General features: G+C 37.8%; 1 protein-coding gene across 3 annotated transcripts in view; it reads right to left on the bottom strand.

Annotated features, from left to right (window-relative positions):
- Nucleotides 1-13365, bottom strand: part of LOC108679338 — a 43302-nt gene that overhangs the window by 6634 nt on the left and 23303 nt on the right. The window lies entirely within an intron of this gene.

The following is a 13365-nucleotide window of genomic DNA, read 5'->3' as shown; positions in this document are numbered from 1 at the left end:
GCAAACAACAAACCGCGATTTATTGTACTAAGAAGAACAGCAATAAATAATGAACAAGACAAAGACAACAATTCACAAGTGGAAATATTGTGCGAGTGTATGCATCATGCACTAAGAGCAGGCAGTGTTTGACAATTTGTGGAACATGTATCGACAGGAACATGTAATCAGTCATGTCATCTAATTCAAGAATGTTCAAGAATATTACAAGAATATAAATAAACAAACAATACTACAGTAATACCGTCACTGCAGAGAAGTTTCATCCCTGGTTTTCTTACCTTGAGGTGCCATCTAAATATCGTGCAATGATGTTGTAAATTGAGAACCAATAAACGCGCTATAATAATATAAATTGGACCGCCAATACCGCATGAAAGACTTCAAAATTTTTCCATGGCCTACACTTAATCAAAATTTAAGATTTTTGTACACTAGATGTATGATACGGGATTTTGGATGAAAAAATACTATTAAAAGAACCAATGGAGAGATTGCTATACGATGGCAGACAGCACGTCTGCATTTAGAGCAAATCTTGATTACGTTAAATTGAATGACATTTTTGATTTATTATAGCCATTTCCTTAGGGCGTCAAAAAAGAGTACTAAGTTTCTTTAACCCCATAGGAATAGAAACAATAATTACCACTAAGTTAACCCATCACTTAAACTTTTATCATAACTAAATTATCGTTACTTCCCTTCAAATACCTCTATTTTTGCAGCGAATGGAATACACTATTATCGCTTATACACTATAGAAAGATCAAATTACCTTGAAGAACGTTCTCCAAGAGTCAGACCGAAGCAAGCGCTTGACGATGTGCACCAAAGTGCTCAGGTTGAGATTGAGCGCACCGAATTTACTTTGTAAAAGCGAGATCAAAAGTGAGAGGAGATTGTTGTTTTGTAAAATCCACGAGTCCCTGTTGACGGACATGCGATCGGGTCGCTGGCGCGTGATAATTGTGGGAGACGCAGTTTTGACGGCTTCAAGAGATGGACTAAAATCTGCCAATTCCAATTGGTTATTATTAATGTCGAAACAGAGATCGTCGTCGACGACCATCTCGCCCCGGTGGCGAATACTTCTCGTAACCATTTTCACTCAATATGTAATGTTCAAACACGAGGCACAAAACGTCCAAGGTAATCACAAGAATAGATCAAGATTTTCTGAATGCTTGTAGGCACAGAATGCAGCAGCACTACCAAGTGCTACCAAGACACGAACAAGACTGACATGTGAGGTCGCGCCTGGCGCTTATATAGCCCTGGGCAGCGGGATTAGCAGCAGCAGTCTCAGGTGGAACTCTTATCAGTAACAGACTGACCCTTCGTCTTGTGCCACTCAGACTGCTTATCGACAGCATTTACTGGTTGCCAACGTACTGCACGTAATATTACGTACTTAACTCAAATTTTTGATGCAGTCTCGACAGAAATTCGTTGGTAGATATTTGGCAAAAAGTTTTAACAATGAAATCAAGAAAGGGCTGGGTATCTAAGATGTAATCGTTATGAATAATGCGAGACTATAAATACGCGAAGTTCAGCACAATATTGATGTTCGCACGAGAAAAAAAATCTAGAGTAGCCCCACCTAAGTTAGTAAATCTTACTAGTCGGACAATTCCTTGAAAATACACATGGGACAAAAAATATTCTAATGATTTGTACAAGTTGTGCAGTCAAGGTGTGGACGACCGGTCTTCAGGAGGAAAATTTATCTTTACTGTATCATGTAACAATCTGCAGATTAAATTATTCAGGAGTGCTCTGCAGAAAATAAATAAATAATGCTACACCTTGTGCACTGCACTCAAGATCACGAGTGATAACGACTTCAATGGTATCTGAAATTACCAATTGAAAGCCATCTGTCAATGAGGAAAAACAGCAATTGTATTGCTATACAAGCATGTTGTAAAAAACGTGGCCATGCCAACATCGAAATAATTAGATATAAGTTGAGTTTGATATATATGTCGTATAAGATTGAATGACGATGTCAGTAGACTCCTTGCAAATATTGCTTTACAGAGAACATTGGCTTCGGTGATGATAGAAGGAAATGAATTCAACGTTAGAAGAAGAAAAAGTTACCGGCTAAAAATACGGATCGCGTATAATAAAAGAGGAACAACCATATTTACTTATATAGGTATGACGGAAGTTTCGTGCATGCATACTTATGGCTTAAAGTCTCACAACTGAATGCACTTAGAGGAGAGCAGAAAAACATCACATTCGACAATAATGTATCAGCTACGTCAACTCATGGAAAAAGCACAATAGGACCCCGCGGAGGCCAACCGTTTGGAGGTCTGAGGGCGGCGCGGATTTTGATTTGGAACATCTTGACTCAGAATTCAGCGGGAGGTCGAAGGCATACGCTATACATAGACTAAATTTTATAGACTAAAATGATCATGCCAAGCGTCTGCTCGATCGCAAGTTCATCAAAAATTAAAAACAATGAAAACACTAAGTAAATTCACCGCATCGTCAAGATAAGATGAATCTTCTGTGTAATTTTTTTTAATACATAGACAAAATTCGTTCGGCTTCGCTCATGCGCTGTTGGTTGCTTATTCGACTCACGTGATTTTCGTGATTTAACTACTTCGGAGTAATTCGCTTGTCCACTGCCAGTTGGTGCCGGTCTGTTGCGTTATTAAGGTGCTGCGAGAGCGTTTCCAGAATCTGCTCCTGCTTTTTGCTAATTTCACACGTTTTGTTTGCTACAAGCACCTACAAGATAGAAGATAAATACTAAAAATCCGAGTTCAGAAAAAATAAATTTATTTTCAGTTACTTCTTAATGGCCAAATCTAACATGGAGTCGACCGCATTCTACATAGTCGATTCTTCGCATAGAACGAATAAATCTCTATATCCGGAGAACATCAGTATAACATATAATTCGAGAGTTGAACACGTCTATCACTGCTTATTATCAAGGCAATTAAAGCCTTATTGTATATTCATTTGGAATCAATATTTTCCACCTCTCTGGTGCATACAGTTATCCTTTATTGACGTCAACAATGCATTTAATGAAGTCTAAGCTAACTGCAGCATTAATAATTCAATAAATTAGGTGCATCATTCGTAATAACGAGAAGGAAGGACGATTCGTATAGAAAAACTAAACTGAACAAGGCATCATTGAAGCTTTCTAGGAAGCGGCCTCACCCATGCTATTCTAAGGAGGCCCTATAACTCCTGCGGATACGCTATGTAGGCTCCGAAAACACCATCACTTTCGCTGCATGCCACGGCCTACTCTTTTCTGGCGCCACTGCCTCAAAGTGGAAGATGAGCTGATAGAATACTGCAACTTATCATCTTAATTGATGTGTATTTAATATCATCTAAGAAAATCGTATTGTCATGAGCCTTAACGTTAATTATCCGCTTCAACAAGTAAAAAAAACATTACAAATAAAAAATCCCAAAATTTGCTCCAATATTCACCTTCAAGACCAAATCTTGCTTTTATTCTTCAACAACATATATAAGTTTACTTTATTTCATTATTAAACGTGTTCTATGTGTTGCCACAAGAAAAAATCGAGCAAAAGGATTGCAATGAACTAGACTGTGAGTGTCTGAATAGATACCGACGAGCAGTTGTTATCACGATGACGCTATAGCTAAAAAGGAGTATGAAGTACCAGGCTAGACTACCATGCAACTGTTAACAAAATTTTAGCAGTGCTAGAGTATGTAAAAGCGCTATATTCTACATGGGATTTGTTGAGTGTACACTGTACAATGTACATAGGTGAGATCACGCGTTGTGCGAGTGACAACGGCGTGCTGTGCCACCCTCCCATACAGCCAACTGAGATTTATTCGTAATTAAGGTTGATTGAGTTGATGAATCAATTGTTTCATTTACAATTCTTACATTTCAATCTCGGAAAAAATTAGCATAGCCAAACTTCAGGATATAATTCCGAAATAACGGGAGTTTCATTAATTATCGTAAGTATCTATTTACTAGAACATTCCCAACAGAAAGCATCATAAAAAGGAACATTGAATGCGCTTGCCGAATAGAATTTAGCAGATACTTAATACACTAGTAAATCCCTTGGTAACTTGAACCTAGGCAAGCTTGTGTGAAGCTATAAGAGAAAGACCGAAAGAAGTCATCGAACCCGACGACAAATTCAGGACAGAGACGCACTGTGCTCGTCGAAAGACGTCAAACACTTATGCAAGACTGATGAATAAGCTTTCACCGGCGACAATTTATTTAAACTTGTTATGTTGGCGATAGCAACGTGGCCCTTTCAAAGTCATCGGAATCATTCGAGAGTCTCCTATCATTAAAGAGTACAGAGAGGTAGAGAGTACGGCGCAAAGAGTAAAAATGATCAAACTCATTTGATCGCGGCATTTCTAAATATAACTATATTCTGGCAAGAAAGTTTGTTCACGATGTTTATTTCTACAAGGTGATGGATTAAGTCACCAAAGTTAGTGTATTTTGGGTATCCAGTGAATCAGAAACTTGAGGATCGAAGGAGCCAACAGAGATGTGAGAAACGTGCAAACTAAGTAAACCGAAATAGTTATGCATTGCAATAAATCATATACTCGTAAGTACAATGAAAAACAAGCAAGCTTTGAGTGCAAGGGAAATCGCAGCAAAGCGCTACGGTACTAACTGAATGTATTAGAATAGTGAGTTTGCTGTAATAAAACAGTCAGGGAATCAATGCAGAAGTCAATTATTTTGGACATGACGGACTATCTTAATCGAAAGAAGCCAAATTAGAAGACGATTCACTAAATGTCACAAGTCGTCAGTGGCAAATGAACGCTCGAATTTAACTCCTCTTTTACTTCACAGACCACGTAAAGACTAATATTCAGGTCGACAAAAAAAATCTCGCTTAAGGGTACGTACACAGTGGAAGCAGGTTTGCCCGCGCGGGCAACCTGCTCCAACCTGCCACAAGAATGAACATATAGGATAATAATGTAAGTGTTCACAGTGAAAACCTGTACGAACAGGCTTCTGTATTCTTTGGTTCCAGGCGCAAGCCTGAGCAGGTAACCAGCACGCTGGCAACCTGCTTTCACTGTGTGCGTACCCTAAGGTTGCAAAACGAGAAACATGAACAAGAGACGTAGAAGAAGCGAGCTTCAGTTGTCGAGCTTATAAGGCTAACGCGGGAAGCCCTGCAACCGCCCCAACAACTAGTGTCAACCCCAAAAAGGAATCTCAAAGGTATACCCAAAGAGTTGAGATGAAATTGCGACAGGAGAGCAATCAGAATGTTTTTTAGTCTCCAGCTGAAAATCGAACACGAAAAAGGCAACCTTACACCTAAAAATAAAAAAGTTTCGTTACAAATAATAACAGCTGAACATTAAGACAACCTCTTATTAAATACAGAAATTATCATCAGAAAAACAAAACACAATATTTCTACGTGATTCCTCAACATATCGACCTTCGGTAAGAACAAAGCAGAAAGCGAGCTTCTCTTTTTCGCTCACGGTGGAGGAATACAGCACGTCTTCGACCATGAGAGTTGTACTTTGGACATTAGCGTTGTATAATATACATTGCACATGTCTGTATCATCGACGACGTGAAGAGCAGCACAAACCGCACGAGTGAAGTGCTCTGTGAAAAGGGCTGCCGTCCCGACATTATAGACTCTATGAGAAAGTACAGCCACGGATGTCGTTTGATGTACTTTAAACTGTAAGCATTTGCGTGTAATCTCGCAGACACTGGAAACTTGAATAGAATAACAGGTTTTATTCGAGTACCGCAAAGCGAGGATATTTATAACCTACATTGATGGCACGTAAGATACTTGGATACTTCAGAGCTCGTAATTCAGTCTCTAGGAACTTCGTTGAGATTACTTTGTACAAAGCAAGAACGCGAAGCATTTTTAGCGCAATTTTTCTTAAATATACTTTACGTGAACTTAATCCTTGATATGTAACATAGTCTAAAACATGTGATTTGGTACTTGAAAGCAACATTGTAGCTCAAACGGTAGTTCCAGTAACTATATATAAAGGCACTATACATTATCAAGCACCTCCTTTAAAATAAGGATCTGAACGAGCGAGATCGTTAACGATTCCTTCAGGATTCAGTCTCGCCAGTTACTGCCGGCCCTAAGTAGAAATTGTTGTATTCATCACCGAGTTAAGTTAGTTCGTATGAGATGTGTATGATGACAAGCGTTAGGAATAACATGCAACTTCTGACACGCAGTTTCGTGTTTAATGGTGTATACAGAAAATAACACGTAACTAGTTTCTCACGCAAATGTGACTAAAAATACTAGATAAAATGCAGTTTGAAAATTATATCATTCACCGTTGAGACCAGCGTGATAGCATCATATATAAATTTCAATTAAAATGTATAAACACGAATAGTAATGCAAAGATAGTAATATTGCAAAACGAGAAATTCAAACGTCTGATGAACACAATCCAAGAAAACATTTGGAAAAACGTTCACGAAATTAATCCTATGAGGGACATCGTAAATTGATACTATAAGTAACAAAGTTGGGAATATGAGTGACAAATTATTGTCTTCAGAGAAGAGCATTAATTAGTATATTTGATGGGTATCTTGAAAATAATCATTCCAATTGGCTCCAAAAACCCACGAAAAATATCCAGATATTTTTTGGAAATATCTCGAATGAGTTATGAGAATGAGATTCAAATTCTCCCAATAATGTCTCAGAATTCAAAATATCATGAAGCTATTCAAAAATAACTCTTTCAACTTCTAAAATTAGCCGATTTTTACCGCGGGATCGGTAGCGAACAAAAGAGTTATTGTGCAATTAAATTGCCGTCAATCTACTCCAGAAAACTTGAAGCATCAAAAAATTATTATGAGTTTGAAATATATTAATTAAAAAATTTGTTCAACTGAGGCCTACCAAAATTTCCAAAAATTGTCGAGAGATTTGGGAGTGAACTTATTATTATTCTCAATTCTTGGATAATCTTAACTGCACTTCCAATTTCTCAATTCTCCACTGGCTTCACGGAATAAGTTAGCGAGTATACATTTAAATTCGTTTGAGCAACCGTATTCGTGTGATTTCCTGGTAACATATTTTGACTCGTGCGAAACCTGAGCAGGAGTCGCATGACGCACAAGCTGGCCCATGCATGCATGGATGCTAATCATCAGGCGGCTGGCGCGTGAGAGTCATGAGGAACTTTGATCGTTTGGATGGCGACTGCAGGACGGTGGTTCACAAGGGCGGCCATCACACGCTCATCTCATGACAGGCTCCTCTACTTCACCTTTTGGTTCACCGCCGAGCGAAGTCCAAACCCCCTACGAAGAAGTCTGGTAGTGATGCGCCCATGGCCTTCAAGTCAGAAGTGAAACTCTCGAAAAATTGCTCTCGAGGCAACAGCGTTGATTACGAGGACACAATGTTTGATCAACGTTATTTCAACGTCAAATGCGTGGTTGGTTAAGACATGAGAGGGATTACAAATTCTTCTTTAATGGCCGTTACTTGGGTTATACCTAATTTACCAGGCAAATTATTTTCAATCCCTCGTTTAATTCTATTCATTTAATTTCAAACGCATTTTCGGTGAATATTTAAAAAATTGCCACGCTCCTCTTACATTACTGCGGCTGCTTTTCATTCTATTAATATAATCAATCGATATAATTTTTAATTGGCCTACAAAGATTCTACCGAATGTAGATATCTCATCTGAGCTAAATTTTAAAGTCAATCGTACAGAGCTAAATCATAAAGCTGTAAGATGAAGCATGCCCAAAAGGCATGCTTCATCATGTCATTTTCGAATTGCTATTAAAGGTTCTGATACTTTTTTCATGCGGCACTACCACTCCAAAACTTTCAAAGAAGTAACCAGCGTTAGTAGCTAAAAATGTGTGAATAGAAAATTTTAAGTAAATTTACCCTAATTTCATTGAAAATGTTAGCAGATATTTTTACGCTTGTGAGGCTACTTTAGCTCGTGAAACAATCAGAACACCGCCTGGCGATAGAGCAGAATAATGCTGCAATATATATAACCCGGAAGCAACTCTGTTGATCAATGGGAAGAACTGCATGCTTCCGTTTATGAAAAAAACTTCCGACTCGATGTCGAATAACTAAAAAATTTGCTTGATTGCACCAACGTTATACGTGAATTGGCTCGCTTGATGCCCCTGCAGTATCATAAACATCCTTCTCGTAAATCACCTCATGTGATGAGGTGGATAGCATCGCAATGTTTTTGAAGGCGGTCACATCTAATCTCAAATAGCACTTCACAATTAAATGACACCCATCCTACGTCAGCAGGCCTTTTACGAAGGCCACTCGTGTAAAATTTCGTCAATGAAAATTACGAAACGGAGAGTTGGATGAAAATTACGACATCTGTTAAATAGGGCTTCAAAACCAATATTTCTTCATTTCACTAAACTCTGATTACAAAATTATAACAATATCCGGAATGAGAACATTTTTTCGCATATTGTAGATCGAATTGGTTATGATTCTTCAGCTTCGATCAGAAATACGTGGTATGTCTTTTAAGTAAGGACCGTTTTGGAATAAAAAAAGACTTGCAAAGATATCGCAATAATTATTATTTATTTTTTTCAAAAAAGCCTGTACCTTAATCTATTTTTCTACATAATTTCCGTGAATATTGAGGCACTTGTCATAACGTGGCACCTGTTTTTAAATATCCTTATGATAAAATTCTGCCGCCTGACTTGGAGGTGAAATTCTGCTGAAATTCTAAATTCTGCTGAAAAACGCCTGCAATTCTGCCGCCTCACTCGTCAGGAAGAAGAAATTTCAGGCGTTTCTCAGCAGAATTTCACCTCCATTTTAGCAGAATTCAGAATTTCAGCAGAATTCAGAACTTCAGCAGAATTTCACCTTAAAGTCAGGCGGCAGAATTTTACCAAGAGGATATTAAAAAACTGGTGCCACGTTATGAAAAGTGCCTCAATATTCACGAAAATTATGTAGAAAAATAGATTAAGGTACAGGCTTTTTTGTAAAAATAAATAATAATTATTGCGATATCTTTGCAAGTCCTTTTTCAATTCCAAAACGGTCCTTACTTAAAAAACATGTCTCGTACATCCAGTTTTCTTTTACTCGTCTTCACGACACCGTTTCTAATGGATATTCCCAAGATAATCCGGATCTCATAAGCATTTCAAATTTGAAATATGATCGTTAATTACATATCAGAACCGCCATCCCAGTTCGAAAAATCATGAAAAGGCATCTGAACAGCTGACGTGTTAAGCTGATTGATGGAAGTGAAAGAAGCCTTTATACTGCAGTGGTTTGGCGCATGCTTCCGAGAAAAAGTCTCACTGATTAGCTTCTTTATTCATCCGAAACGCTGTTCAGCAAACGCCTTCAGGCGGTGACATGCAATGCATTCGTCAATTATGATCCTTTCGCACCGGAGTAATTCCTCCTAAGTCTAATCCACTCAAAAATTTATCATAGTTGCGTAAAATTGCGTTTGATTGAAAATACCCAGAATATTTTTTAAATGAAATTTTAATAAAGAAAACTGAACTGTGAATCAGACGCTTGCGCAAAGTTCACGTAATCTCCATGCAAGATGAGATGAAATTAGCAAATCTTCCCATTGACGTAGTAGAGTAGAGGCCATCTGGCATGAAGGTCGAAGTCCACGCGCAGTGAATGGAGCTCTCAGATACGACAGGAGCACGGCACAAGAATCGAGCGTAGATCATTGAAGCAATGAGATCAAGTTCACGAACTGGTGCCAAGGAGGCACAGTGAGTACGTAACTAAGATTAAGGGGGTATAATTCCCGTAAAATATTCAGTTGTATAGAAGTGTTGTTCATTTCAGCACACACCGCACGATAATTAGCCAGTCAAATGCAAGTCAGGGTAAACTTTTTCTACTGATGGCCGCATTGAAAGCTTGATTGTTAACGAAATGCGGCGTGTTTATGTTGTTTGCATTTCAAATGCAAATAACAAGGTATGACAAACTCAATAGAGAATGATACAATAGAGAGTACTGAATAAAAATCGTCAAAACTTCAAACGATAAATATTAAAGTAGAAAATTAAAATGTTTTTGGAATTGCAACGTGAACATGCATACGTGACATTTAATACTCAGATGTAATCTATATTAGAAACGTGCGATATAGATAGCCCATCCATATTCTCAACAGTATATGTCAATGATAAATCAACACACAGTTTACAAATGTAATAATGTTAGTTGGATAATTTTTTCTGATATATTCATTCAAGCATATTAGTATCGAAATTGTATTTTTTTCAACAATCATTTAGGGTAAAAAAGATAACGGCCAAATTCTGCTTGTCCGATCGCCGTATCACCAAACGGTAAAAATGCTCGATGCGTTACAAATATAAGAAATAAAAACGTCACATAAATTAAGTTATTATTGAAACGAAATCGAATTAATCCATACAAGACCATTTTAAATGCAGCCACTGAGGCCTTGCCAATATGTCCGTTTTTAGCGCATTTTCTCTTTTATATGGAAAAAATGCCCTATTGTGCTCGTCATGTCCGTCCGTCCCTCTGTCCATCCGTGACTTCACGTTTTTCGTCGATTTTGAGAAAATGCGCTCTCTGTCACTCACTGCAGACAGTTATAAGTAATATTTTTTTTTGTATTTCCGACAACTTATTTCGCAGCAATGCAATTCCCGCCCCAGACGGTCATTTTCAGCCCCAGACGGTCATTTTATGGCTGGACTAACGTAATCTTAGGAGTGCTCCTGACGAGCATCTAGAATAATCCTATGGTACTTAGAGCGTACATCAGAATTTTCCACTACCGCAGTGATGTCTAGACACCACACCTCGGAGATAATATTATCTACGATATCTACTTGGACTCTACCCGGCAATTCATGCGATGTAGTCACACTATCGTCTAGAGCATGTATGCGGGAGAACGCGGCTCTAGAGTATACGTAAATAAATAGAATATATACACACATTATGCTCCGTATTCTAGATATCTCCGGACTGAGGATGTGAACTTTGATCATTGGGAGCATAGGGATCAGAAATGCTGAAAGGGGGAACTATGATAGAGGAAGTGCTTCGTGGCAATAGTTATAGGCATGTGTTTGTGAAGAATGCAAGTAGTTTTTTACAGCATATTTGCTAAAAAAAAGGATGTGAGATAGTTTGCATGCAAATAGTGTTTCTAAGGTAGATTTGAAAACACGGTGAGTTGTACGTAAGTCGTGTTTCTACCGTAGATATGAAAACACGGAGAGTTTAATGCAAGTAGTGCTTTTACGGTAGATTTGACAAAACGATGATGTTATCTTACTCGGTAAGTGCCGTCTGATCAAAACATTACAATATGACTTAGACTTACAACACGAAGTTTATTCACCTATTACTTTAATTTTAAAATATCCCTAATTTGCGTGAAGCAACAACATAGAATGCAAGTTACGCGACAATTATCGCAATTTGTTACATGTTTATACTTTTGGCGTGCAAATGGCATTGAAGCTTTGAACTGCACCAACCACAGTGCACTGGTAACTAAAATGATTACATGGATCTTAGAATGAATGCGATAGTGCCGGAACTGCGATATCTGGCGTATGCGAGGCAATAACAATGAAGTTGTGTCATGCGTCGCTCTGTGTTGGTAAACAAGCAGGTATGCGAAACCCGTGCTATGCAGGAGCATTCCACGGTAGACAGGGAATTGAGAGATGGCCTAATTTTTTGTTAATTGACAAGAACCACTACCGGGCCTTAAAAATTAGCATAAGAACGGTAAATGTTTCAGTAAAGTATGTATTGAATGCATCAACGAAACTAACAACTACAAGAAATAGATTTATGATGAATTTGAAACGAAATGAGTAACCGCTTAAAACAGTGCTGTGCGACTGAAATTTTATGTAAAATATGATTTGTAATTCACTATTTAAGAAAAATTTGGTTTATTATCAAATTAATTTCAAATGATAACGTAGGATTCATTCGTTAGATCTTTTAATTACAATGAATATTACTCCATGGAACAGATTTTACATCGACCCTGTAAGAATTTGCTTACAATCTTAAACAGTGCATAATTTGAATTTCGCCATTAGCACAACTGAATCTCTAATTTACAATAAAAATGAGGCAGTATTATTGTGTACATAGTTGGTAATCTAAATGACAACTTATATCAAAACAATAGTTTGCGATTATCGTCTTAGCAGGTTTTACATTGTTAAATGTAATGCTTAGTTAAAAACCTGAACGTTGAGTGCAATATATCAACAGTTTTCAAAATATATCATAAATGAACATGTGGCCACAGCTTGAAGGCCACAAAGACACAGAGGTTGCATCGATAAAAAACAAAGGCCACACGGCAGACACAACAGGAAATATTTCACAAGCAGTTCCTTAAGGCAGGAATTGGGGGCACGATGTTCAGGCCATATCAGGGGAGATAAAATGCGAGACCTTCTCAAAATTAAGTGCATCCATATCTCCACAAAGCCAGACACTACGACGCGAATTAACACATAACTGCGCACATCTTTCTGATGCAACTTGACCGTTCAACTGCATTTAATTTTTTGGTCCTATTTTTTTAAATAAGCGATTGGAAATCCTTTGCCAATCACGGTGAAGTTAATAGATCCCAAAGCGGGTAATTATCAAATAAAGTACGACAAAATGCAATCAATTTGTACTTGAATAATAGTGGTAGTTAATAGAAGTGGTACAAGTCAATAGAACCAGGTGAGGGTAGTGTTCCAATCAACAACTACAAGATGCTATCAATTTGCCCTTAAATAATAGTGGTAAAGTTAATAGAACTAAGTGAGGGTAGTATTCCAATTAACAACGACAAGATGCTATCAATTAGTCAAATATTCATTGACACGAACGTCGTAGAGGCTGCATGAACTTATGCAGCGAAGTGTCTCCCTCCTTAGAGGTCGTCATGAGAGGACGCGCAGAGAATCACGTACGCTAAGTGAACAACTTACGCTACATAACACGTGACAAATGCCTGACTGATATTGTCTAGTGATAGCGGGCAATGCAGAGGCTAGAACGTCTGGATTCCTTCCTGTGAAACAATGAATGAACTCAAGCGACACGGTCTCTGAGAGCGACACATGTTTTGTAATTGATTTTGAGATTTTTTAATTAATTCTAATTGATTTTCGCGGTGTCAGAATTTTAAAACACTACTCATGTTTGCAAGCAATCATTGGTGGTAGTTGTATGTTTATTCTTTTAATGCGATCCAGGTAAATTGGTATAAACATAAATAATAAATAAG

Source organism: Hyalella azteca, unplaced genomic scaffold, assembly GCF_000764305.2.
Source record: "Hyalella azteca isolate HAZT.00-mixed unplaced genomic scaffold, Hazt_2.0.2 contig11111, whole genome shotgun sequence".
Lineage (NCBI taxonomy): Eukaryota > Metazoa > Arthropoda > Malacostraca > Amphipoda > Hyalellidae > Hyalella > Hyalella azteca.
Note: the sequence above shows the minus strand (reverse complement) of the source record. Positions and strands in the feature narration are given on the sequence as shown.